Raw genomic sequence first — 27,938 nt, forward strand, 5'->3', positions numbered from 1 at the left:
TTTGTATATAGGGCCTAATTAAAAGATTTTTTCATAATTATTTTGGTATTTATTTAAATATTTCTACCTAGGTGTGTGTTATTTATGCTCTGTACATTGCCTCACCATTACCATAAATTTTCTTACCATTTTTCATACTCTTTATTCCATATAGAAATATTTTCATGTAAGCTTCTCCTATATTTGGTGTAGCTCCACCCCAACAAAAATCCAAAAAAACTAGTTTTATTTATGTGTATATTTTTTCACTATTGTGATTTTTCCCCTCCTACATCTATTTTGTTTCTTTTTTCTAAAAAATTAGAACACCAAAAATATTTATATTTTTATGGTAGCCTCATAATGAGAGAGATTTCTTTTGACCCCTTTATATTTTTTCCACTTATATTATTTATATTTGACATGTACATATTTTTTAGACCCCTCAATATTTGATTTTCTTAGTTGTACTATTCACTTATATCATGATCTCAACAATATCTTCAATTATAGACCTACCAAATAAGGTCAAGGGTAGGTGGCATGCATACATGCACTATGGAGGGCTCACTCTTGGAGGTATTCAAAAGAATCATCCAAAGAAGGACCCCACAAGGACCTTGTGCAGTGGAAAAAAACGGTCGGTTTTGCTGAATTTTTAAAGTTCACTTGCTCTCCGAATTTGAAAAGGTGATACAAACAAAAGTTGTAGCTCGTGGGCTGAACTTTTGCCTCAAATTTTTCATTATTTTTTGAGCTACGAGCTGTGAGCTATGATTTTATTAGTGGACCCCAATTTTCCCATGTTATGCAACCACACTCTCTCTTCCACTTTATCATTTTCCTCTTTCACACACACTTCTCCACTCATCATCCCCACCTCTCTCACCCCTCCTCTCTGCACCCTACTCACCTTCTCCTCAACCTTGAAGAATAAGAGAAACCATGGTGAACTCATACCTCCCACACACAATTCCATTCCAAAATTGACCACCTAGTCTCATTTTTCCTCCTCCAAATTACCCATATCTATCAAAAAAACCACAAAATTCAGCCTCTTCTCTTAAAAGACAGCATCATGGTGGTTGATTACTCAGCTTCAATTACCTTGTCTCTCAAGGAAGGTCAAGAGTGGAGAAAAAATGTACCGTCAAAGCTAGTGGACCGTCAACAAGCGTCAAAATTGACCCTACTCAAGACACTTGGAGCATCAACCTTGTAAGAAATCCACATTTTCTTACCTCTTAAGAGTTTTTCTTCCTTATTTGTATCCTGCATGGATACTCCCATTGTAAATATCCAATTCCATTTGTAAATTAATACTAACTCTACTAACACTAACCCACTATGAAAAGTCCTATCACCTCCATTTCTCTCCTCTCTCTTTCCCCACCAACTTCTTGATAATTCCAAGCAAAAGAAATTAGATAAATTGCTGAAAATCTAACCCAACCATGGTTAGAGGAGTAACCCTAGCCTTCAAAATTGCTATAAAAGGAGGGTGTAGCTAGCACAAAAAGGGGGAGCCATAAGCAAGAGCACTATGCTATAGCTTGAGAAGCCAAGCTCAACCTCTCTAGAAGGAGCTCTTGAGTGGAAGCTCACTGTCTTATGCATGTGCATGTGTTGTAATAGGGGATTAGCAAGGGAACTCTATGCCATTGTAAGAGAGAGAGTGATCATTCAATTGAGAGTAGGAAATCTATCATTTCTCCTACTAGTGTAAGCCCAACATTCGCTGAATCAAGGAGGGTGGATTTGGACTAAGCTTGGATACTTTGTCTCCCTTCCAACGTGAAGTAATGGACAACAATGATGCGGAAGTGTCTTGGTGTTTTTTGTTAAGTTCTTGATAGCTTGTCTTTGGTGTTGTCATCAATCTAGCCATAAATCCCACATACTGTAAGAGGGCGACAGGGTGGAGAGGACTCCCCTGGCCTTAAGACAGTGATTGGGGTGACTTTTCTTGTGATGTGTTGTGGTGAAATTTACGCAAGCTATGTTGAACAAATACTAATCTCACTTTGATTTGTCATGACAGATTTGTAAGAAGGTATTAATGCAACAAGCACCCCCTCCCCTTTTCTCTCTCTTTCTTAAATATATAGTTGTGTTTGCTTGATCATTGCCGATACGTTTCAAAGCAGCCCGAGCACTATCTCTCTCTCTCTCTCTCTCTCTCTCTCTCTCTCTCTCTCTCTCTCTCTCTCTCTCTCTCTCTCTCTCTCTCTTTACGCGTCCTAGTTCGCATCCAAAACTAGGTGGTGCCCCAAATTTGTGTAGGGTAAGGTTGCGGGTTTGTGTGTGTGTTTGTTGTTTTTTTCCAACCCCAACCCAATTGAGCAGCACGGGAGCCTTGAAGGGTGTCTAGAGGTTGCTCTTCTTGTTGCCCGCCCCGGACCGCCTCAATATCATTGTAGCTACAGACTATTTGACCAAGTGGGCCGAGGCTAAAGAAACTCAAAAGACTGATACCAAAACCACCACCGCATTCTTGTATGAGTACGTGTTTACAAGGTATGGACTGCCAATAGAAATTGTCACTGATAGGGGAACACGTTTTCTTAATGAGGTAATTGAGTGTTTGATTAATGAATTTATGGTCATTCATAACAAATCATCTCCCTATCACCCACAAGAAAATGAACAAGCTGAGCAGACAAATAAAATTTTAGCTCGGTATTGACTAAAGTGGTTAGTTCAGGACAGACAGATTGGGAAATGAATCTCCATGCCGCTCCATGGCCTTATCGAGTCTCATTCAAAACAGCTTTAAATGCTACACCCTGTAACCTTGTTTATGGTCTCGATGCCATACTGCTAGTAGAATTTATATTGTCGACACTAAGGGTAGCTAAGGATCTTAAGTGGACTACACACGAATTGTCAAAGAGACTATTAGAACAGCAAGCTAACTCGGATACTATTTTTTGGAGCTCTCATTGCAAAAACACTTATTATTTTGATAAATCGAGAATATTCTAACTCTTATTCTACGGCTAAACCTTGTAATTGATGAGCCGGGGCTACAGGCTTCCAGATTGTACCAACCTGTCATTACCCATCTTTAGCTAGAGCTCCCAGATTATTAGTTTGACCACCAAAAAACCTTGGCTAAGGTATAAAAGACAATTTTTGTAAGTTAATTTCAAGTTTTGGATAATGAAATACACAGCGTGAGTTAATGGTGCTCACTTCTCTCCTTCTCATGCTTCCTACTCCCTCCCCGGTTGTCACATTGCAGTCGTGTTTGTTGCATTGCAACCACAGGTAAGAGTTCTACGCATTAACGTAAGCACTTCACAACATTTCGTAGCTTTTGACATCGCTTATCCGTGGCCTATCATCATAAGTAGGAATTTACACTTCGAAATCAAAAACTAAGCATAGGTGGGTTATTGGGGCATCGTTGCTAAGAATTTAGGTGCATTCTGGGTCGAAAACGACTAGGTCAAAAATCCACTACTGTTAATAATCGTGATTTTTGCACTTAACCTAAAGTGATATTTGAGACCATGACCATGTGTTCTTAGGTCTTATAAACTTGTCTTAAAAGTTTCATTACGTTTGGATGTCATTTGATGTTGTAACGGATGTGATTTGTTTGCTGATGAGCGATTGTCTTTTGGTGATTTTTGTCACTTGAGTGTAGCTTGAGTTAGATGCGAGTTTTTTGTTGTTTTTTGAGAGATTGACAATCTCTTGTAGCCTCTATGCACTAGTCGAGTCAGCTTCGTCCCATGGATTGACAATTTAATCGTGGTTCTCACTAAATCTGCAATAAGATAGGAGTGAGGTTAGACACCTGTCCCACATTTGGCGCCGCTGCCGGGGAACGAAGAGATCTAAACTAGAAAAAAACACGACCGTCTTGTGAAGTTATCTTTAAACTTTCTCTAGGACCTCCTAGAGTAAAAAATTTCTTTTGAAAACCGCATAGCCTAAGATTGTCGTCTTTTGCTGTGTAGAGGTAGCTTGGATGTAAGTTGTACTTGCCGAGTGCCTTTAGGATTGTAGAGTTGTAGAACTAGATTAGTATTTTGAGGATGATTGATAGACGAGACAAGTCTTAAACCCCATTGCATGAGAACCTAGGAGTAGGGTAAGTAGGATCCGAGGTGAATTTCAAAACATTGCTCTCTTCGAAAGAATCATTGTGAGTTGTTATTTGAAGTTGCAGAATTTTAGGTCTACGGCTAGAAATAGCACGAAAAGACTCCAAACCATTCAATCCGACTAGATAGTATGCTTAAAAGTTGTATGAACCAATGGGTAAGCTCAAGGACACATTGAGGTAAAAATTTCAAGAGTTTGCAAAAACTTAGATTATTTACTTTTTCTTGACATTTTATGCCAAATTAAGTTTTGATTTGATTCATAGGCTTAAAATAACTCATGAAAAGACTGTCCATTGAAAAAGTGCAAAAAATGCTCATTTTTAAACCTGAAGTAAATAATCACGATTATTTACTTTCAGCTCAAAAGTGACCAACATGTGTACAAACAACTTTTGTAAAGGCACATTGGATTTGGCTTACCAAATTGGTAAAAAGCTGGGGTAAAACTAAAGTTTGTACTGACTTTCAAGAACTTGAGTGTAAATTGGGAAAAAAATTTGTCCAAACTCAATGAAAATTGATTCATAGGCTTATATTGATGTGATAGACATGTGTACATGCTCAGTTGATCAAAAAGATGCAAAAATTTACCAAAAGTAAATAATTGCGATTATTTACATCTACCCCATTTTTCAACTTTTTTGACTAAGTTAGCATACCACTAGTTTTACCATGTTGTAATAAGCCCACAAACCAAATTTGGTAAGATTTGGATCATTGGATTGAAAATTGTGACCAAATTTGCAAAGTGATTCTGCGGACGAAAAACTGATGACCATTTGACCAAAAATTGTTCAAACTTGATGAAACTTGGCGAGAGACCTTAATTGAGGTGCTTAACAGGTCTATGTCAAGATTGGGATAAAAACTTGCAAAAAATTAGCAAAAGTAAATAATCGTGATTATTTACATCTGCTTCAAAAATTGACAATCTTGCATATTTGAGCATACCACAAGGTCAATCATAACAAGTAGACCACACAAATCAATTTTGGTGAAATTTGGAGCAAAAGTGAGATTTAAGCCAGATTCTTGAAATCAGAGTCTGTGGACACAAAATAGTTAATAAACTTGAACAGATTTTGTCCAAACCTAGTGAAACTTGTCCAAGGACCTTAACAGGTTGTATACTTGGCAAACCAAGCCAAAAAGTGTAAAAATTTGACAAAAGTAAATAAGCGTTATTCTTTACTACTGCTAGAGAGAGATACTATTTTTTACTTTTGAACTTGTACAATATTAGACCAGCATAATACAAAGCCACCGGGAAATTTTGGGTTCAATCGGATCCAAATTGGTACATGTTCACTTAGTTTCCAAGTTGCAAATTAACCTTTTGATTTTTGCCAAAGTCGAGTCTGAAAATCTCAACTGCTGACTAAAATAGCTCGAACTGAAGTGATACACATAGACCAATCACAATAGTTAGCAAAAATTACACAGTCTTTGTAAAAGAATAGCTAACTTGATCAAAATTGATACAAGAATCAGGTTGTAGACAAGGAATCGGCAGCTTGATGGAAATTGCAATCAAGTCATGTGGAAACTGACAACAAGTCAATCCGATGGTAAGTACTCTATCTAGGGCTCCACAAGTCTTATGAACCTTAGATATGGTCTTGTACTAGGAAATCAAGGCATATCTGGAGAACCCTCCAGTAGAGTATCCAACGAAGAAAGTGTGAATGAAGGCAATTCCTTGCGCACTATCCTTGAAAAAGTCTCAAACACTTTTTCCGATTCAACATCTGAAATGTCTTCTTATTTGACTCACTCAGAAACCGGAACAACAGTGCGCTATAAGCATATACTCTCATTTATAAGACTAATTGCAATGGAGCTCAGGTTTACCTGGATCCTAACGAAGTGTATGCTATTCGCATTGATGACCATGGTATTGAGTTCAAAGAGGAGATTAGGGCAAACAAACAAGGAAAAATGTACATGGATAGAAACGAAACTCAGTATTTACAAGTCAAAAACCCTGACGTGATAGACAAATGGGGGTTATAAGTAAACACCATAATTCCAAATATGGCAGCTAAAGAAGGACCACCAACTTTAGAACTCAAGGGATACGATCAAGTTGATTTGAAGCCTTTGAAACGGCTTAGTACAGATATTCCTAGGATCGGAGTCTATTGTTGGGAGGATAGAAATGTAAAAGATCTTCTGTGGACTTTGTATGCCAAATCATGACAACTAACGTCCATGAAGATTATCTATATCTTCAAGATCAAAGATAAGGGATCAACAAATCTACCAACCTACCTATTTAGGGATTGTTATAACAACAACTTTGTTATGATGACTCATGAGGAGGTAGAACAAACTAAATATCAAGGGTATTTAATAGGGGATTGGATATTGAGCCAAGGACTAGAAACTATTCCAAGAGATGAACACCATGAGAGATCTTTTGAGAGTAATGTTAAGAAACAAGAAACGACCTCATCACAAAGAAAATCGGGTGATAATAAAGTCAGTCTAGGGCTACATGAGTCACTATTTCCAACAGACTGGTTTAAAGGACTCGGAACAGGACCAACTGACAGGAGACCAGGAGTTGAACCAAATAGACGTGTCAGACCAACTGATTTTAAAAAATGGGTCAAAAATACAGTGGATCGGGGGATCCATACGACCACTTAGCAAGCTTTAAGCAAGTGCTAAGAGAAGAACGCATATTCAATTTCCATACTCAATTTGAGGGGTTTGAAATGACCTTAGAAGAAAAAGCATTAACATGGTTCCAAAACATTCCACCAAGGTCAATCATGGACTTGAATACATTAGCTCAAGGATTTGTAGCTGCTTATTCCAAAACGGGGATCAACCACAATACGGTAGCTCAAATCTACAGCTTTAAGCAGAAACAAGGTGAGTCTGTTACGAATTGTGTAACTCGAATGAAATAATACATTACCAGATGCCCAGAGCTAGAGATGCGTGCAGAAGAATGACTAGTATCATTGTTTCTAGAGGGACAGCTAAACAAAGAACTTCATGCTATACTGTATAGCAAGAAGCATACAACCCTAGAAGAGTGTGTGTTAGATGTTGTTGACTTAGGAGACAATTGTGATATTTTCAACAAATAAGATGTCCCTAAGGATAACCAAAGGATAACCAAAGTGAGAAAACAGCATCCACTAAACTAACTCAAGTGGGAAAGGCTACTGCAACACCACTTTTAGCCATAGAAGACATGCTCAAAAGGATGAATAACATGCAAAAAGCACCTATGAGAGGACCAAGGCAAGGGATACCTCAACAGAGACAACCAATTAGACCGCAAAAATGGTGTGCAATCGAGGGTAAATGGACCAACCATGAGACGAATGAGTGCTATTACCGACTAAAGTATGATGGGAATGTTCAGTATGTGTCCGTGAGGCCACAAGGACAACCCATGTACAGATACGAGCCTAATATGGCACCAGCTTAAAAACCACCGATGGGTATGGAAAGACCTCAACCCGTGTTAAGTCAACGACCTCCATATCCGAGACATAATGCAGTGCCTATAAACTACATGCATTCAAAAGAAGTTATAGATGAACAAGCATTAGTGTCTGTTACACCCTATGCCAAGCCTAGTCCATCTTCAATAATGGTAGAAGGAAATTGGTATAATTCACTTCCACCACAAATGGAAGAACCTGTGACTAATACTCCACCAAATCTTGCATCAATGTATTATGTAGCTAATCAAGGCGTTAGGCTTCCTATAGTAAGACCCATGATTAAGCCAAGAATGCGAAACTATCATAACTATGGTGCAGATGATCATCGGAAAAATGAATGCCCAGAGCCTGACAAAAACCTCAAGCCAGTTGAAGCTTATTGCATAAAATGTTGCAAAAAGGGAGGACACTTCCCAGAAGATTATCCTAAAAATCCTTTAAACAAGGGTAAAACAGTAGTGAACGTAGTCCAAGTGATACCTAGTAGCTCATCTGAGAGTGAACCGATTCTTCCAATCAAGGTAATCACCAGAGCTCAGACTAAGAAAAAGAAACATAACTCCTCTGATGATTCAGAGCATACAAAAATTTCCTCTCATAAGACCAAAAAAAGCAGAAGAAAAAAGTATGAGATGAGAAAACAGAAACAAAGGGCTAAAATCGAGGAGAAAGCAAAGAAGCTATTACAAGAAAAGGTGAAAGAAACTGGAAGCGAAATCAAAGAAACCACCGTGAAATTTGGAGGATCAATTTTGGTTGATAAAATTTTTGAGCCTAGTAATGTAGCCTTGGAAGCCTACCAAGCAGGACTTAAAGCAAGCCAAAACATGAAAAATAAATGGAAAAACTATCCTTCTCCAGACATGGAAGTAGCTAAGCTTGAAGCTTATCAAATCACGCAAGAAATGATGGAAAAACAAAAACCCAAGCTAGAAAGTATGGCATAACCCGAGGAGCTTGTGGTAAGGGACAATTAAGAAAAATTTAAAGTGGTGGTAGAACCCCACATTGAACCAAAAGAGCCAGAACTTATAGTGCCGGACAGCGAAGATACCTTAGACGGAATTCCATTCCTAGAAGAAGACTGGCCAGGACACTTATGGAAAAAAGTTAGAGAGATCATTGATGGGATCCTAACTCTAAAGTCATCTTCTATAGGGGAAATTTGGTTAGACAACATACCTCATGATATGGACATGGATGTACAATCTTTGTATGGGTATTGCGGATTTGAAGCTTCAGGAATGTCTAAACCATTGACCTTGAAAACATTACCCTCTTACTTAGGAGATAACGAAGATGAATCTATAGTGTGTAAGACCACTCAAGTAAAAAGAGCAAAAATAGACCCTAGAAGTAGACAGCATTCATTCAATCATGTCTACACTCATTCAATGCACTCTTACCTTAGGAGAACTGCTAAAAATCAGGCCATACCTATAGAATGATCTATAGGAAACTCTAGAGAAGGTGGAAATAACGTAGCTAATTGCAAAAAAATTGGGAAAATTGAAACACGAAATGGATAACAAAGAGATTCGATCGGTTCCAATAAACAAAGTCAGATAATACTACGAAGGAGAAGAAGGAAACACCACCCTTCCAATGAAATATACTGACATAGAAACCATGGCAATATTGGATAGTGGGGTAGGCATAGCCATAGCCACAAAAGCAATATGGGAATCCTGGGGACAACTAGCCATTAGACAAACTCAAATGAAATTGCAATTGACTGATGGACACATTGAAAGACCCTTAGGGCTGCTTGAGAAAGTGATAGCTAATTCCTGTGGGATTGAATATCAACACACTTTCGCCATAGTAGATTTGGGAAGAAACTCGATTAAAAAATCATATTGGGAAGACCTTTCATGTGACAAGTACATCTCATCCAAGATTGGGAAAACAATTATCTGTACTTGAAGCAAGTGGGATCTATAACAAGGGTTAATCTAAAAGATCACACTTATAGAGATGTCATGAAAACGCCCATACAAGAGTTTGAATCAGTCTCTTCGGCTGAAACTAAGCTTCCATCTTGGTTGAACAAAGACACTCCTATTTGGATGTGTGGAGCTTCAAAAAATGGGAGCTTAAAAAGTGAAGAATGTATCTTAGAAATGGATTGCATGGATGAAGCATATGTACCTGAACCCTTTCCAGAGCATCTGTTTGAGCCATTTGAGTGAACTCAAATTTTGGTGACAATGGATGTATGTGTGAATACGTCTATGCCTACTCAATTTTGCAATGAGGAAGGCTATGACTTAATTCCCATACAAATTATCTCAATCCTCCACATTGAAGATGAAATTGAGGAATCCAAGGACCTAATGAAATCTTAACAAGTCTTTTTAGACCTCTACTACGATGCAAGAGATGAGTTGGGAGAACGTTCAGCTACCTCAGATGGGGTCAAAAAAAGAACATGTGAGAGCTAAGCTATTCATGAAAGGAGGGGAGGAAAAGTTTTTTGACTTTTGAAACCAGAAATCAAGAAGACAAAAATGGTATAGACAAAAAAGGGACACCAGAAGTGTGAGAATTAGACCTATGCCATCAGTCTCCAGTAGAACAGAGTTCTTGATGCAGATAGACACACATGATTGTGTCAACAAGGAAAAAATCACTGGCAGATATCCTTCAAATGAAAATACAAAAATGTCAAAAACATCAAGAAAAACGAGGAAGGAGACTCAAGCAAAGCCAAAAAAACAAGACAAGGAGTCAACCATGTCACGAGTTGAGCAGAAAAAGAAGTATCAAGAGTTGAAAAAAACTCTAAAGGAGATATATACGACCGAAATGGAAACCAAAAAAGAGGATGGAAAAAATGTAATGAGTGTTCCATCCCATTACAAGAAATATACTCTCCAAGATCAAAAAATTATAGTCGAACAACCTATTACAGAACTACAAAAATAAAGCGAGTCCTACGAAGGGCCTAAAAACGCAAAAAAAGATAGATTTGGTAGAACCAGGAGAAGGGCCTAGACTTGCCTACATTGCAAATGACCTAACAAAAGAAGAAGAAGAGCTTTTGTTAAGCTTACTAAAAGAATATCGAGATATCCTTGTTTGGTCCTACAAGGATCTCAAGGGTGTTGATCTAGAAATCTATCAACATACCATACTTATGAGAGATGATGCAAAACCAAGTAGACAAAGGTCATACACATATAATGAGACATTTGCCAGGAAGGTCACGGAAGAGATTGAAAAACTAAAAGAATCCAAATTCATTTATGAAATTGAACACACAGATTGGGTATCTCCAATTGTGGTAGTACCCAAGAAAAATGAAAAATTACAAGTGTGTGTCAACCTCAAGAAAGTGAACGCAGCTACCATTAGAGACAACTTTCCTCTTCCAATCACTGAGCATGTTTTAGAACGAGTTGCGGGTAAAGAAGCTTACAGCTTCTTAGATGGTTTTCGGGATACAATCAACTTTTGGTTGACCCAAAAGATCAGCATAAAACTACTTTTGAAATAGAATGGGTTATTTTTGCCTATCGGGTTATGCCTTTTGGGTTAACTTATGCTCCTACCACCTTTCAAAGATTGATGAGTATATATGGATGATCTATGCGTACATTCATCAATCCGGGCTGATCATTTTGAACACCTCAAAAAGGTATTCAAAAAATGTAGACTTTATAGGATTTGCTCAAATTCTAAAAAGTGCACATTCATGGGTAGACAAGGAAAAATTCTTGGACATATAGTGTCTCAAAATGGCATAGCTACTGACAAAAATAAAATTCATGCTAATAATAATTTTCCTAGACCAACAACAGCCAAGGGGATTCAAGCCTTCATGGGACATTGTGGATATTACAGACTGTTCATTTACATGTACGCTATAATTGCAAAACCCATGTATAGCTTGATTACACACTTTGAATGGACTGATGAGTGTGAAGAATCCTTCATGAAGCTTAAGCAAGCTCTCACTTCAGCTCCAATATTGAAAGCACGAAATTGGAATAAGATAATCCACATACATGTAGATGCTTTCAATTTTTCCAGATTGGAATAAGATATTCCACATACATGTAGATGCTTCCAATTTTTCCAAAAATTGATTTTCCTATTTCTTATGCTAGCAGACAATTGAGAATGGTGGAAAAGAATTATACCACCACCGAAAGGGAAGGATTACGGATGATCTATGCCGTAAAAAGTATAGACACTACCTATTAGCAAACAAATTTGTGTTCTTTGTGGACCACCAAGCCTTTTTGTACTTGGTCAACAAGCCATGCAGCACAGGAAGAATAGTGAGTGGTTCATCATTCTTCTAGAATTTAATTTCACTGTAGTTGTAAAAAAGGATACTACTCATCAATGAGCAGATCATTTATCTAGGATTGTTTTGGGGGAACCACCTAAAGGAGTAGACGATGATCTACTAGATGCAAGTTGTTCTCCATGGAAATGATACCTTGATGGTCGGAAAATATGGTATCATTGATGACCATAGCTCAAGTGGATTCGCAAATACCACTTCCCATTACAATCGGATTAATTTAGCAATCGGCTATGTATCAATTACTAGCTGGTAGGCTATACAAAAGAAATCTAGATGGAATATTGCTCTTATGCATCAATCCTATATAGAAAACTCAATACCTAAGTCAATCACATATTACCATAGTAGGACTTCACTTTGCAAAAGACCAAACTATGCAAAGGATCTTGAGACTTGGAGTATTTTGGCCAACTATGAGGAGTGACGTTCACTTTTTCGTAAAGGATTGTCCTCAATGTCAAAAACAAACACCCATACCTCATGTAACATTGTTCCAAATGTCGGTTGTTTCTAAGTGGAGTAACTATCTAGTTACTTACTTATCAAGACGAACATTTCCTGAGGATATGAGTAAACGCCGTCAAAGAGCAATTGAAACTAAAGCAAGAGACTATGCTCTTATTGGAAACCAATTATATCGGAGAGGTAAGGATCAACATTTGCGTCTTTGTGAAAATGAAGACAAATATATTCCAATTATAGAACAAGAACATGCTGAATTAGCTGGAGGTCACTTTTCTATGAGACCACCGCAAGAGCAATCTTAAATGGTAGGCATATGGTGACCAATACTTTTTACAAATACCAAAGAACATGTTTGGAGATGTGATGCTTGTCAACGAGAAAAAATGCCAACACGTGTAGATAGCATGCCCTTAAGACCAATGATGGGAACTAGAGCTTTCGCAAAATGGGGTATAGACTTTGTTGGGCCAATACCACTTGCTTATAAAACCCAAGCTTAACATATCATTGTAGCTACGGACTATTTGACTAAGTGGGCCGAGGCTAAGGCAACTCAAAAGAATGATGCCAGAACCACTTCCGCATTCTTATATGAGTATTTCACAAGATATGGACTGCCAATAGAAATTGTCACTGATAGGGGAACTCATTTCCTTAATGAGGTAATCGAGTATCTGCTTAATGAATTTATGGTCATCCATAACAAGTCAGCTCCCTATCACCCACCAAGAAAACGGAAAAGTTGAGCATACGAATAAAATTCTTAGCTCGGTATTGACTAAGGTGGTTAGTTTAGGAAGGACAGACTGGCTTATCGAGTTTCATTCAAAACAGTTTTAAATGCTACACCCTTTAACCTTGTTTATGGTCTTGATGCCATACTGCCAATAGAATTTCTATTGCCGACATTAAGGGTAGCTAAGGATCTTGAGTGGAATGGACATGAATTGTCAGAGAGACTTTAAGAAAGATTTAGAGTAGCAAAGGCTAACTCTTGTAGCTCACATCTATGCACAAAAGTGAAAACAAAAGCAGTTTTTTGATTCCCATCTAATGACAAAAATCTTCAAAAAAGGGGGACTTAGTTTTAGTCTATTCCCTTAAGCAACACATTCCTAAGTTTAAGAAAAAGGGAAACATACTGTTTATCATTGAAGATGTATCTCCAAGAGGAAGATCGGCTTCGGGTACTCAAAGGAAAAGCTTCTCTCAAGAATCAACAAATATCTATTCCTATCAATACACTGGAAATAGATGACCGACAATGGGAATTGCAAAAAGATGGAGTGTCAACAGATGATGAATGGTTAGATGGAATGGACCTTCGCATCAAAGTATAGCTCAACAACCATAGCACAAATGCATTGGTCGATACAGGAGCTAGAGTAAATACAGCCAGTTACTCCATGTACAAGAAGGAAACAAGTCAATCTCTGACAGCAGGAATAGCGACTATCAAAGGATGCAACAAGAACCTGACACCAACATTGGGAGTAGTCAACTTGAATGTGATAGTACATGGATGTTCATGTTCTCATCACTTTATATGCTTACCAGATGAACACATGAATGAGATGATGATTCTTGGAATTCCCTGGATGCGGACATACAAGGCAGTACTAGATTGGGATACCAATCAGCTCAAGCTATCACCTAAAGGCGGACAACTCATTGTTCCAATTGCACCAAGCAAGGAGGAATGGAAAGGATTTTACTAGCAAAGAAAACCACAAAGCAATCAATCTTCTCCATCCTATCGACAAGAAAATGCTACAAGTAGCATGCAAGGAGTCAGGAAAATTTGGGTACCAAAATCACAGCTTAAGGACAAGCCGATTCAAATGTGGGTGCCCAAAACATTATGGACAATACCAAAGACAGTCCAAGGTTCAAAATACAGAGACGAGCATCTTTGAGCAAGGAACCTAACACGAAATGGATTTTGAAGAAAAAGGAACACTTATCTTCTCCACAAACTAGAAAACCAATCAAGAAATGGAGAGTTAAGTCTCAGAAACCTCACCACACCATTCTGACCAAGACAAACCAAGATATCAATGGCGGGTAAAAGCTCAACAACAGTCATTATTGATACCAAAAGCTCAGGAAACCAGTGTGCTAAAGCATCCTGATGGTACAATCAAACAAAGAGCACATAGGCTATAAGATTTGCTCTTTGGAAGACAACATCAGAAAGACTCGACATCAGAAACCCTTGAGTTAATTACTCAAGACCCAACTCTTGCACATCATAATGGTTTGAACTGCATTGATCTTCAAAGCATGGTAGAGCCAACCATAGCTATGCATAGACACGATTGTTCAACCCATGCACACAGTCGTTCCGGAGTACGCCATCTAGGAGGGGTGAAAGAGTACTAAGTAATTAAGGGCAATGTTTGCGAGGAAGGAAAAAGTTTGATGTTAACTTGTGAATTTTTTTCAAAATTACCTAATAATGCCCTTATAATTCATCAATAACTGATATCTCCCCGGTGACTGTAAATAGTGTATATACTATCAAAAAATCATCAAAAAATAGTCCTTTTTGGTTATTTTTCATCATTTTCCTTGATAATTGAGACTTAAAAATGGTGAAATCTAATAAAATACAATAAATCTGTATTTTTCAATGGATTTTCTTAATTATTGGAATTTTACTTTGCTTTTTTAGTGCAATTTGTTATTTTCTTTGATTTTTCCAATAAACAAGTTGAAAATTAATAATAGATAGCAAAGGAGCTCGGATGGAAAAACTGAAGACACAGTGGTGATAAAAGAAACAAGGCGGACAAGCAAAAGAAATTTCAATCAAATCGGCAGATGAAAGCGGGAAGCCTAAATTAGGCGTCTACACCTACTTTTGTAGAATTCTTGCAGAATGAGCTACAGGAATCTGATTGGGAAAATTTTTTAGTTTAACATAGATTTCACGGCCTAGTAAGACTAACAGGGGAATTTGGGTAAAAATAGTTCGGGAAGTCCGAGTATAGATACCCAAGGTAGACTAAAATCACCTCATTTCCACTTGTTGCCTTGGGAGAGAGAGCTTTTCGACCCTCTTCGTGCGTATTTTCTGGAGTCCACAATCACCTGTTTTCAGTGCCGTCTCACACGATACAGGAGGGGTAAGTTCTATAATTATCAATGATTCATTTTGTACGGCCGGTAGCTAGTCTAAACCCCTGGAAAAAACCCTAGAATCCAAGCAGTGCACGAAGACCTACGACCAAAAATCGACCATAGCGGCCTGTCAACTCAACCAAATCAGATGAGATTTGATTTGTAGCATGTCCCAACATAATACAACACTACTATATCAACAGTTGACCATTTGTCAAGGGTCGAGGGGATCCCAAGTAGAAAAGCTAGGTTTTTGGCAGATACCAGAATTGGATTCTGACTCCACAGATAGCTTACCTACGAGGTCTATACACAATGTATATGATTGGTTTCATAAAATCAATCAAGTCAAGCCCTCGAAAAGCAGAAAATGGCTCGAAGGCTACAAAGCATCAAATTTGACATACGAGGTCAAACTAACTCCAAATGGGCCAAAATTGGATGAGTTGCTTCACAACTATGTTGCGGACAAATCCATAGCCTCAAAAGTGACTAACCAACTCTACAGGCCATGCAGTCACAAAAATTAGTGATTTCAGATTCGACAAAGCACGAAGTGATACCGACAAGACCAAAGTTTACCAAATTCAGTTTAGGACTTGTTTTAGGTGTATAGAATGTGTTTAGGTCAAAATTTTCAAGTTTTGTAAGAAAAAGTTGACTGCTATAAATAATCGTGATTATTTACTTTTGCAATATTTTGGCTTGAGAATTGTATCATCACCTCACCTATCACTTGTACACACCTATTACATGCCAAATTTCAAGTATGATCCAAAATGATCAATTATAACTTGGAAAATTGCCAAAAAAACGCAAAGAAGTCCTTGCAAGCCAAATTTTGAGTTATGAGCAACAATTTTTCGATCCAAATCACCTCATATCACATACATAGGGTCTACACCATGCCTAGAGTCAAGTTGCACCAAAAAATGTTCATTTTGATTAAAAAAAAGTTAATTATTGCGATTATTTACTTTTTTGCCAAGATGGGAGGAATTTTCAACTTTGCCATCATAGGACCAAAGTACATGATGTCCTAAGCCCACTAGCCAAGTTGGAACAAATTTGGAGCTCAAAATCTCAAAATTTCTTTAAATCAACTGTTTCAGAGACTTAAAGCCTAAATCTAGCACCATTTTCATCCTGTGCACCCAAATGAGCCCATATTTCACTCAGAATATCTAATTGATGTTGTTGCAATTTTTTGTTTGGACTTCATAATTTTTATCTTTACATGTTTTTATGCATCTATGCATGTTCAAAAATTGATTTGAAGCAAATTGGACTCAATTTGTCAGCAATTTAGACTGAAGGATATTTCGGAGAAGAATCTTTCAAATTTGCTAACTTTGACACTCTATTCACTTAACAGGAGCCATGCAAGTTGCAGAGAAGACCAAGAAGAGGGTCTCACAAAAGGAGAAGCTGCAAGAGCTACCACCATACCAATTGGACCCCAATTTAGTCAAAACTACCAAAGCGACCTACCTATCGAAAGAACAGCTTGAAGAGAAAAACACCACAGTGTTTACAAGTAGATTCAAAAGCGAAGAAGGACATCATGTAGAACTGCAACTTCTACCAAAATAATTCTATGATGTCGCCACAAAGCCCAAGACAAAATAAGCCAACAGAAGGTTTTCCTCAGAGAGTTTTACGAACAAGAGCCATGTAGAGTGGATCTCCAAAAAGCTTATGATCTCTTGTCCACAATCAAGGAAGATGGACCGCCCAAATCTCTGACCAGCAAGGGAACAAAGTCAAAGTGGTTATTACAAAAGAGATAGTGGAAGAAGCTCTCAAATTGCCAACGGAATGAATGACAATGAGGGCAAGAGATAGAAAGACAGCAGGAACCTCCACCAGGAAAACCACTGCTGCGACATTTTCCGATCTCATATAGAAACAGGTGGAAGAGCCTACAAGATTATACCACCAACACTTCCATTTCCTCGCTAAGAGATCGCCAAGATACACAACACCCAATCATGCGGTTGGGACCACTTTTACACAAGTTCTCGACAACCAGGCAACATATAGAGCACGCCCAGTACGTGTTGTCCACACTGAAAGGGACAAAGAAAGAGGGTAAAATAACATATTTGGGAGCACCAGAGGTACTCATAAGAGTTGCCTACCATGCTATTGGCATGGAAAACAACTTGCCACCTGCCCCAGATCAAAACACTTGGACCATGTCTGCACAACCTTTCCCTCAAGCCACAAGATCTACCAAGTCTGATGAAGAATTTGATGAGAGCTCGCCAGAACGGTATAGTAGTGAAAGCTCCGATAATGAAGAAAGAAGAGCACATATCGAGGAAATGAAAAGAAAATATGTGGCAGCACATCAAGAGGAGCCGCAATAGAAACAGGCCAGGTTTGAAAGAGAAAAGCACTCCTATGAACGCAGGCACCAAGCTCAAGGCAAGGACCCTGCAAAGTGGGTATACATTGAACTGAAAGGACCAAGAACAAAGCACCATGCTAGGAAACATGCCAAAAACCCCACAGAGTTATTGGAAAGAATGTATCAGGAGGCGGAAGCATTGAAGCTAAAAGAAGCCAAAGAAGCAGAATGAAAAGATAAAGAGGCGGCGGAGCAGCAAAAACAAGCAAAAGAAGCAACCGCACAAGGAGAAGCCCAGCATGAACAAGGTGACATGTCTCCCCGACCTTCTTCACCTGCTCCAAAACAACATGATCACCCCATGCCAAGCCCACCACCATCACTAGTAGATAAAGTCATAGAAATTGAGCCCACAAAAGAAACAGAGCCTGAACAGAAAAAAGACACTACTCAGGACCAAGCCAAAGCACAAGAAACAAAGCCGGAAAGGGCAGCAAGTCCTGCACCTAAGGAATCCACAAGGTTTGAACAAACAAAGGAACAGCAAACAAAGGAAACCCCTTCTACCTCCACACAGCACGAAACGGCCGAGGCATCCACAAAGCCTTACAATGACAAAGCAAAAGAAGGCTAACCACAGCCTCAAGGGCAAGAACAACCGGCCACCAAGACGCCACCAAGAGAATCACAAGAGACTTCCGAGACATCTAGGCAGCTCGCAAGAAATGAAGATTGGCAATCCAATGATGAGGTAATCGTGCAAGTCAACAAATATGCAAGGAAAATGCAGGATATGACGGAAAGACTCCGATGAGCAGCACATAGCCGCGTCACAAAGGCTAAAGAACTAGAGATGGTGATTGACGCTCTCCAAGGAGAGTTAGAAGACAGATTAAATGTCATTCACTGATCTACAAAAACAAGTGCAGGAAATGAAAGCTGAAGTTGAACAACACCAGCTAGCACAAGACAAACATCAAAAGGTGATGGAGGAGTTAGGTGAACTGCTTATGAAGCTGACAGATGCTTGCAAAGCCAAAGATGAACAACTGATAGAGGTTACCAACAAGCTTCTAACTACAACTCTATCAGTTCAGAAGATTCAAGTGCAGTTAGATGTAGCAAGCGCCTCCCTGCAATATTCAGAACAGAGGATCAATGATCAGGCAAATTTTCTGCAACAAATACGAGAAAATCCCGTGGTGGCCTCGATCAAAGGAACAGACGAATTCTACAAAGCATTAGAGAAAAAGAACAAAGACCTCAAGCTAGAGCTAAAACTGGAGCAGTCTTAGCGTAGAGACATGGCATTAATGTGGGTGCAATGAGAAGAAGAGCTACTAAAAGAAATAGCCGAGCTTAAAAGAGTCAACGAGCTGCTGAGAGATGGACGGCAAGAAACGCATGAAGAAGCAGGAACTTCAGAACAGCCATAGATATATATTCCCTCAGTTTGTTTTGCTGAGATGGAAACACAGCCAACAGAAGGACTAGGTGGCGAAGAGGATTTTAGAGTACCATTAACCAAAGCAGACGAAGTGCCAATGGTCCAGCTGTCAAAAGCTGAGGAAGATGCACTCAAAGGGAAGATTACCCAAGAGGTGGATGAGCACTAGAAAGTAGCGATGGGTTGGGAGTTGAGAGTTCTTCACTCTGTCAATGTTAACTCACTCCCAATCAAATCAATGTGCAATGGCATCAGCAATCCCTGCCATATCCTTTGATAAAGGTGGAGTTGCTCCAAGTCAAAGAGAAGCTTTACAAAGACATGCAAGTAGAAGGCGCAGATGAAGACCACCCAAAATGATTGAACAAGAATCCAAGGTATTTGATTCTGTTCACAAGAGCACCTGTGGTACTTCAAAAGGATCCCACTTTTTATCCTGTACCAAGAGTAAGGACCTGGCAAGCACATGAGGCAATAACAAAGAAGCGGCCAACCTAGCTGAACTACCCAAGATTGCCTGCTCCAAAAAAGGGACCGCTGACAGAAAAATACATGGTGAAAACCCTAACCGGCGCCATGGCATTCTTCAAAAATCTACCTGATCTATCATGTGCAATGCTTTATAAAATTTGCCAAACACTGCTGACCTGCATCAAAGTATCTCATGAGCCAGAGCAAGCAAGCGCCCCGTGGATGTCATTCCTCGAGGGTAATAAAGGTTAATGCTACAATCTCAGTGGCCAACCTTCTGAAGAAGTCCTCTATGGCTTCTATGCCCGATGTATGTTCTTACCTTCTCACAATATGTTGGCATTTGAGGAATCGTTCTACACAGGGTTCTTCCTTGGCGAACAAAGATTTTTGGGCCAGTGATCAGCAACCTAACTTCAAGATTTGTAGGCTACTTCGCAGTTGATCTTAAAAACAGAGTCACTATGCAGTTTTTGCAGGTGCTAGATAAAGAGAGAAACATCAGATACAAAAAGGCTCTAAATGCACTTAAAGACCGCCTCGCTAGCCGTCAACTAGAAGACTATTTCAGCCAATAAACCTGTGTCAAGGGATGACACAGGTGAGGAGGGGGAATGTTAGCAGCAAGCTAACTCGCATACCATTTTTTGGAGCTCTCATTGTAAAAACACTGATTATTTTGATAAATCGGGAATATTGTAACTCCTATTTTATGGATAAAACTTATAATTGATGAGCCGGGGCTACAGGCTTCCACATTGTATCAACCTGTCATGATCCATCTTTAGCTAGAGCTCCCAAGTTATTAGTTTTGACCACCAAAAAACCTTGGTTAAGGTATAAAAGCAAATTTTTGTAAGTTAATTTTAAGTTTTTGATAATAAAATATACAGCGTGAGCTAATGGCGCTCACTTCTCTCCTTCTTGTGCTTCCTACTCCCTCCCCGGTTGTCACACTACAGTCGTGTTTGTTGCAATGCAACCACATGTAAGAGCTCTACATATTGACATAAGCACTTCACAGCATTTTGTAGCTTTTGGCGTCGACGACCCGCGGCCTAAATTCATCATAAGTAGGAATTTACACTTTGAAATAAAAAACTAATCATATATGAGGTATAGGGCCATCATTGCTAAGCATTTAGGTGCATTCTGGGTCGAAAACGACTAGGTCAAAAATCCACTGCTATTAATAATCACAATTTTTGCACTTGACCTAAAGTGGGATTTGAGACCATAAGCATGTGTGCTTAGGTCTTATAAACTTGTCCTAGAAGTTTCGTTACGTTTGGATGTCATTTGATGCTGTAACGGATGTGGTTTGTTTGTCGATGAGCGATTGGCTTTTTGTGATTTCCGTCACTTGAGTGTAGCTTGAGTTAGATGCAAGTTGTTTGTTGTTTTTCGAGAGATTGACAACCTCTTGTAGCCTCTATGCACTAGTCGAATCAGCTTTGTCCCATGGATTGACAATTTAATTGTGTTTCTCGCTTAATCTGCAATAAGATAGGAGTGAGGTTAGACACCCGTCCCACAAAGACTTAAAGAAACCACAAAGCAATCAATCTTCTCCATCCTATAGACAAACAAATGCTCCAAGTAGAATGCAAGGAGTCAGGAAAATTTGGGTACCAAAAGCACAGCTTAAGGACAAGGCGACTCAAATTTGGGTGCCCAAAACATCATCTACTGTATCAAAGATATTTCCAAGGTTCAAAACACAAAGAGGAGCATCTTCAAATAGGGAATCTAAAAAAAAAGGAGCACTTATCTTCTCCCCGAACTGTAAAACTGATAAAGCAATGGAGAGTTAAGTCTCAGGAGACTCAACCACAACATTCTGATCAAGACAAACCAAGATACCAATGGCGGATAAAAGATCAACAATCATCATTCTTGATACCAATAGCTCAAAAAATCATCATACCAAATCATCGTGACGGAATAATCAAGCAAAGAGCACACAATCTACAAGATTTGCTCTTTGGAAGACAACAAAAGAAAACCTCAACGTCAAAACCCTTGAGTTAATTACTCAAGACCCAACTCTTGCACAACATAATGGTTTTCACTGCATTGATTTTCTAAACATGGTAGAGCTAACCAAGGCTATGGATAGACATGATTGTTCACCCATGCACACAGTCGTCCTGCAGTACGCCATCTAGGAGGGGTGGAAGGGAACTACGTAATCAAGGGTAATTTTTGAAGAGGGAGGAAAAAGTTTGATTTTAATGTGTGATTTTTTACAAAATTACCTAATAATTCCCTTACCACATCATCAACAGTGAAATTTAACTCATAAAATCTCCCCGATGAGTGTAAATAGTGTATATACTATGAGAAAATAATCAAAAAATAGTCTTTTTTGGTTATTTTTCATCATTTTTCTTGATTTTGAGACTTAAAAATGGAGAAATCCACCAAAAAAACAATAAAGCTGTGTTTTTCAATGGATTTTCTTAATGATTGGATTTTCACTTTGCATTTTAGCGCATTTTGTTATTTTCTTTGATTTTTCAATAAACAGGTCAAAAATTAATAATAAATAGCAAATGAGCTCAAATGGAAAAACTGAAGATACGATGATGATCAAAACGACAAGGCGAACAGGCACAACAAATTTCAATCAAATCGGAAAATGGAAGCGAGAAGCCTAAATTAGGCGGCCAAGGCCTACTTTTGCAATTTTTTGCAGAATGAGCTACAAGAATCTGATTGAGGAAACATAGATTTCACGGCCTAGCAGGACTAACAGGGAAATTTGGGGAAAAATAGTTGGGGAAGTCTGAGCATAGATATCCGAGGTAGCCCAAAATCACCTCATTTCCACTTGTCGGCCTTAGAGAGAGAGCTTTCGACCTTCTTCGCCCGCGATTTCCGGAGTCCACAGTCGCCTATTTACAGTGCCATCTCACTCGAGACATGAGGGGTAAGTTCTATACTTATCAATGATCACTTATGTATAGCCGGTAGCTAGTCTAAGCCCAAGGAAAAAAACCTAGAATCCAAGCAGTGCACGAAGTCCTACGACCAAAAATTGACCATAGCGGCCTGTTAGCTCAACCAAATCGGACGAGACTTGAACTGTAGCATGCCCCTATATAATAGAACACTTCTATATCGCCAATTGACCATTCAGCAGGGGTTGAGGGGGGTCCCAAGTAGGAAAGCTAGGTTTTTTCTAGATACCAGAATTAGATTCTAACTCCACAGACAGCTTATATACTGGGTCTATACACAATGTATATGGTTGGTTTCGTAAAAACAATCAAGGCAAGCTCTCAAAAAGCAGAAAACAGCTTGAAGGCTACAAAGCGTTAAATTTGACATATGAATCAAAGTGACTCCAAATGGGCTAAAATTGAATGGGTAGCTTCATGACTATGTAGTGGACAAGTCCATAGCTTCAAAAGTGACTAACCAACTCCACAAGCCATGTAGTCACAAAAATCGGTGATTTCAGAGTTGACAAAGCAAGAAGTGATGCCGACAAGACAAAACTTTACCAAATTCAATTTAGGACTTGTTTTAGGTGTATTGAATATGTTTAGGTCAAAAATTGTCAAGTTTAGCAAAAAAGTTGACTACACTAAATAATTACGATTATTTACTTTTGCACTTTTTTGTCTTGAAAATGGTACTTTCACTTGACCTATCACTTGTGTACACCTATTACATGCCACATTTCAAGTATGAGCCAAAATGATCAATGATACCTTGGAAAATTATCAAAAACCGCAAAGAAGGCCTTCCAATCCAAATTTTGAGTTATCTGTCACATTTTTTGATTCAAAACACCTCATATTTCATACACAAATTCTACATCATGCCTAGAACCAAGTTGCAACAAAAAATGTGCATTTTGATTAAAAAAACGTTAATAATCATGATTATTTACTTTCTTGCCAAAATGGGAGAAAATTGCAACCTTGACCTTATGGGAACAAAGCACATGATGTCCCCAGCCCACTAACCAAGTTTGAGCAAATTTGGATCTCAAAATCTCAAAATCCCTTTATATCTACCGTTTCAGAGACGGAAAGCCTAAATCTGACACCATTTTCACCCTGTGCACTCAAATTAGCCCACAATTCACTCAGAGCACCCAAATGATATATATTTCAAGCCTATGATGGCAAAATACAAAAAGTTGGAAAAAATCCCCTTCTGTAAATAAGTGCAATTATTTATTTTTGGTACAAATTTTTGCTTGAACTTTTGATTTTGATCTTTACATGTTTTTTATGCATCTATGCATGTTCCAAAATTGATTTGAAGTAAATTGGACTTAATTTGTCAGCAATTCAGACTGAAGGGCATTTTAGGGCGGAAATTGCACAAATTTTCTAACTTTGGCACTATATTCACTTCACAGGAGCAATGCAAGCTGCCAAGAAGGCCAGGAAAAGGGTGTCCCAAAAAGAGAAGTTGCAAGAGCTACCACCCTACCTGTTGGAATTAGGGTTTCAGAGAAACACACACAGCTTGGAGAAGACGAAGGAAGCTCAAGGCACACAATAGAGAGTGTGTTACTTAGTGTGCAATGGAAAGATAGTTAGCCCTAGAGTGATGGGCGTATATACAATGCACGGGGGAAAAAACCTCCTAAAGAGGGAAAAATGCCCCGGCGGTCCTAGTGTGTTCACACACATCACTACCACATGTATATGGTAACAAATCCCCCCTGGAGTGATGCGGTGAACGAGAGCTGGCACATGAGTAAAGGGAAGTGCCATGCCCTGAGGACAGGATCAGTCCACAAAGGGGAGTAAGCCCAAAGCTTTGCGGAAAGCTTCAAGCTTCTCACGAGACAATGCCTTTGTGAAAAGATCTGCAAGGTTGTCCTGTGTTGGCACATAAGCCAAGCTGATCTCTCCTGCTGAGAGCCTCTCCTTGACATAGTGGTAATGCACCTCAATGTGCTTTGTGCGAGCATCAAAAACTGGGTTCCTCGCAACTGCCAATGCGCTCTGACTGTCAGTGTAGATAGTGTTGGCAGTGTCCTGTCCAACACCCAAGTCAGCCATAAGGCCTCTGAGCCATACACACTCAACCGTAGCTGTGAAGACTGCTCTGTACTCAGCCTCACAACTCGAAGTGGCCACAGTAGGTTGCTTCTTGCTCAACCATGATATACATGAACTGCCAAGCATGAAACAAAAACCACTTGTGGACACTCGCGTGTCAAAACAACTAGCCCAATCTGAGTCCGAAAAAGCATGTAAGTCTGGCAGCAATGATCCCCCCTTGGGATAAAACAAGCCAAGATGTAAAGTGCCACTAAGGTAGCGGAAAATCCTCTTGACAGCCTGCCAATGCTTAGACCCTGGGCTATGCATAAATCTGCTGACCTGCGAGACTGCAAACTGAATATCTGGCCTCGTGTTGCATACATAAATGAGGCAGCCAACAGCAGTTTGGTAAAGAGTGACATCAGCAGGATCGCCAGCATCATGTAGACTCAACTTCAAACCTGTTTCCATGGGAGTGGCAATAGGTTTGCAATCCTCAAGTCCAAACTTACATAGCAATGTCTCTATGTAACTTTTCTGACACAAGGCAATACCACCATCACACTGCTTAAACTGTATACCCAAGTAATGATGCAACAGCCCCAAATCTTTCATCTTGAAAGTAGCATTCAAATCAGCCTTAAATTCAGCAATATGTCTCTCATTTGGTCCAGTGATCAGCAAATCATCAACATAAAGAACCACAATGAGAAATACATCATCCTCACGCTTTACATACAATGTGCTTTCTGTTGGACTGTTACGAAAGCCTCGTTTAACCAAATGAGTGTCAGCTTTCTCATACCAAGCACGAGGAGATTGCTTCAACCCATACAAAGCCTTTTTACATTTGCACACTTTGTCCTCTTGTCCTTTTATGACAAAACCGCGAGGCTGCGTTACATAAACTTCCTCAAATATGTCACCATGCAAGAAAGCAGTAACAATGTCTGATTGATGTACATCCCAACCAAAATGAGCTGCCAATGCACATAGAAAACGCACAGTAGTCATACGACAAGTGGGAGCAAAAGTCTCTTCATAATCTATGCCTTTTTGTTGTGCATAACCCTTTGCAACAAGTCGAGCCTTATGGCGATCGATCTCACCATCCGGCTTGCGTTTCAACTTGTAAACCCACTTCGTACCAATGGCCTTTTTGCCAGGAGGCAAATCACATAAAGTCCAAGTGTCATTCTCTATAAGTGCATCATATTCTGATTTCATGGCAGCAATCCAATTTTCAAAATTCTGTGCTTCATCAAAAGACAGAGGCTCCTCAACATCATGTAAACTAGACACAGCCAAAGCATAACAATCTGATGCATAAGATGCATGGCGAGAGCCTGAACGAGTACGACTAGATAAAGGTGCATCCAATTTACTGTCACGCAAAGTGTGCACCAGCCATTTTGGCATACCTCTAGCCTGCTCATTTTCAGCCCTTTCCTCATCAAGTACATCATGTACATCTGCATCAGTAATAGGCTGTTCTAAAACATTTTTAGAAACCCCCATAGGCTGTACATTTGCCTCATTGGAACTTACATTCGTATTTCCACCACTGAAAAGAGGCAACAAAGTGTCATAAATGTCCTGTGAGCTTACATTACTGTCTCTAGTACATGACAGCAAGGGCTGAACAGAATCTTCCACAAACACTACATCCCGTGAAACCAGAATGCGTTTTGTTTGCGGATGATACAACCTGGAACCTTTGCTTTCAGCACTATAACCAACAAAAATACATTTGACAGCCTTATCATCCAATTTTCTGCGCTGCACTTGTGGCACCAAAGCATATGCCAAACAGCCAAAAACACGCATGTGCTCAATAGAAGGCTTTCTATCATGCCATGCTTCATATGGAGTAATAGACTGCAAAGCTTTCGTAGGACACCTGTTAAGTACATAAGTGTCACACATGATGGCCTCAAGCCAAAAAGAATGCGGCAAAGCTTGACTTTTGACCATACATTGTGCCATTTCCGTCAGTGACCTGTTTTTCCTCTCAGCAACACCATTTTGCTGAGGTTTATAAGGCACTGTACATTGGTGTTTTATCCCACGACTAGCCAGAAATGCATTAAATTCATGAGACATATACTCCCCCCCTCGATCGGAATGGAGGGTGCCCATAGTACATTTTGAGACATTTTCAGCCATAGCCAGAAATTGTTTGAAGCACATAAAAACTTCGGACTTCTCTTTAAGCGGAAATACCCATGCATGCCTGGAGTAATCATCAATGAAAGTCACGAAGTACAGGTAATTGCCCAAGGACGGAGTTTGCATGGGCCCACAAACATCACTATGCACAAGCTGCAACCTGCATGTGGCCCTAACTGAACCATCCTTTGGAAACTTAGAACGTTGCATTTTACCCAGAATACAGCCTTCACAAACATGTTTGACAGGTGCTTCAAGAGGCGGCAAGGAAGCAACCATATCAGATTTTTGCAAACGCAGCAAACTGGCAAAATTCAGATGACCAAAACGTGCATGCCAAAGTTTTGCATCTGAAATAGCCCTTGAATCTGCAACATCATTTGCAAAATTTTGTCCACACTTGTCATACAAAGTGAGCTTATACAGCCCACGGCACAAAAGCCCAGATGCAACAATTTCATCACCAAAACTGAGATCATGAACTGTACATCTGCCATCCACAAATTTGACTACAAGTCCAAGTCTAGCAAGTGCGGATACAGACAAGAGATTCTTCTTGATCCCAGGTACATAAAGTGCATCAACAAGTGTGAAGGAACTGCCATTAGCAGCAGTGAGCACAATCTTTCCAACTCCCTGAACTGGATAAGAGGCGTTGTTGGCACAAGTAACTGAATTCCCATGAGGGACAGACTCGAGAGAGGTAAACAATTCACGATGTGAGGTAATGTGCTTTGTAGCACCACTGTCGAAATACCACACATGTGAATCTACAGCAACTGACAAGCATGCATCATGGACAGCAGGATTGTAAGTGCACTCTGCGCTAAAAGCCCATTCTGCATCAACATCAGCATCACAATCTCCTTTCACAGAAGACTCAACAATGGCTGCATTTGTAGTGGAACCAGCATTTGCAGTGGAACCACCCTCTTTCTTCTTAGCCTCTTTGGCCTTCAACTTAGGACACGACTTGATCAAGTGATCATTGGCTTTACAATAATGGCAACGCA

Source organism: Adiantum capillus-veneris, chromosome 6 (assembly GCF_014529385.1).
Source record: "Adiantum capillus-veneris isolate H3 chromosome 6, ASM1452938v2, whole genome shotgun sequence".
Classification (NCBI taxonomy): Eukaryota; Viridiplantae; Streptophyta; class Polypodiopsida; order Polypodiales; family Pteridaceae; genus Adiantum; species Adiantum capillus-veneris.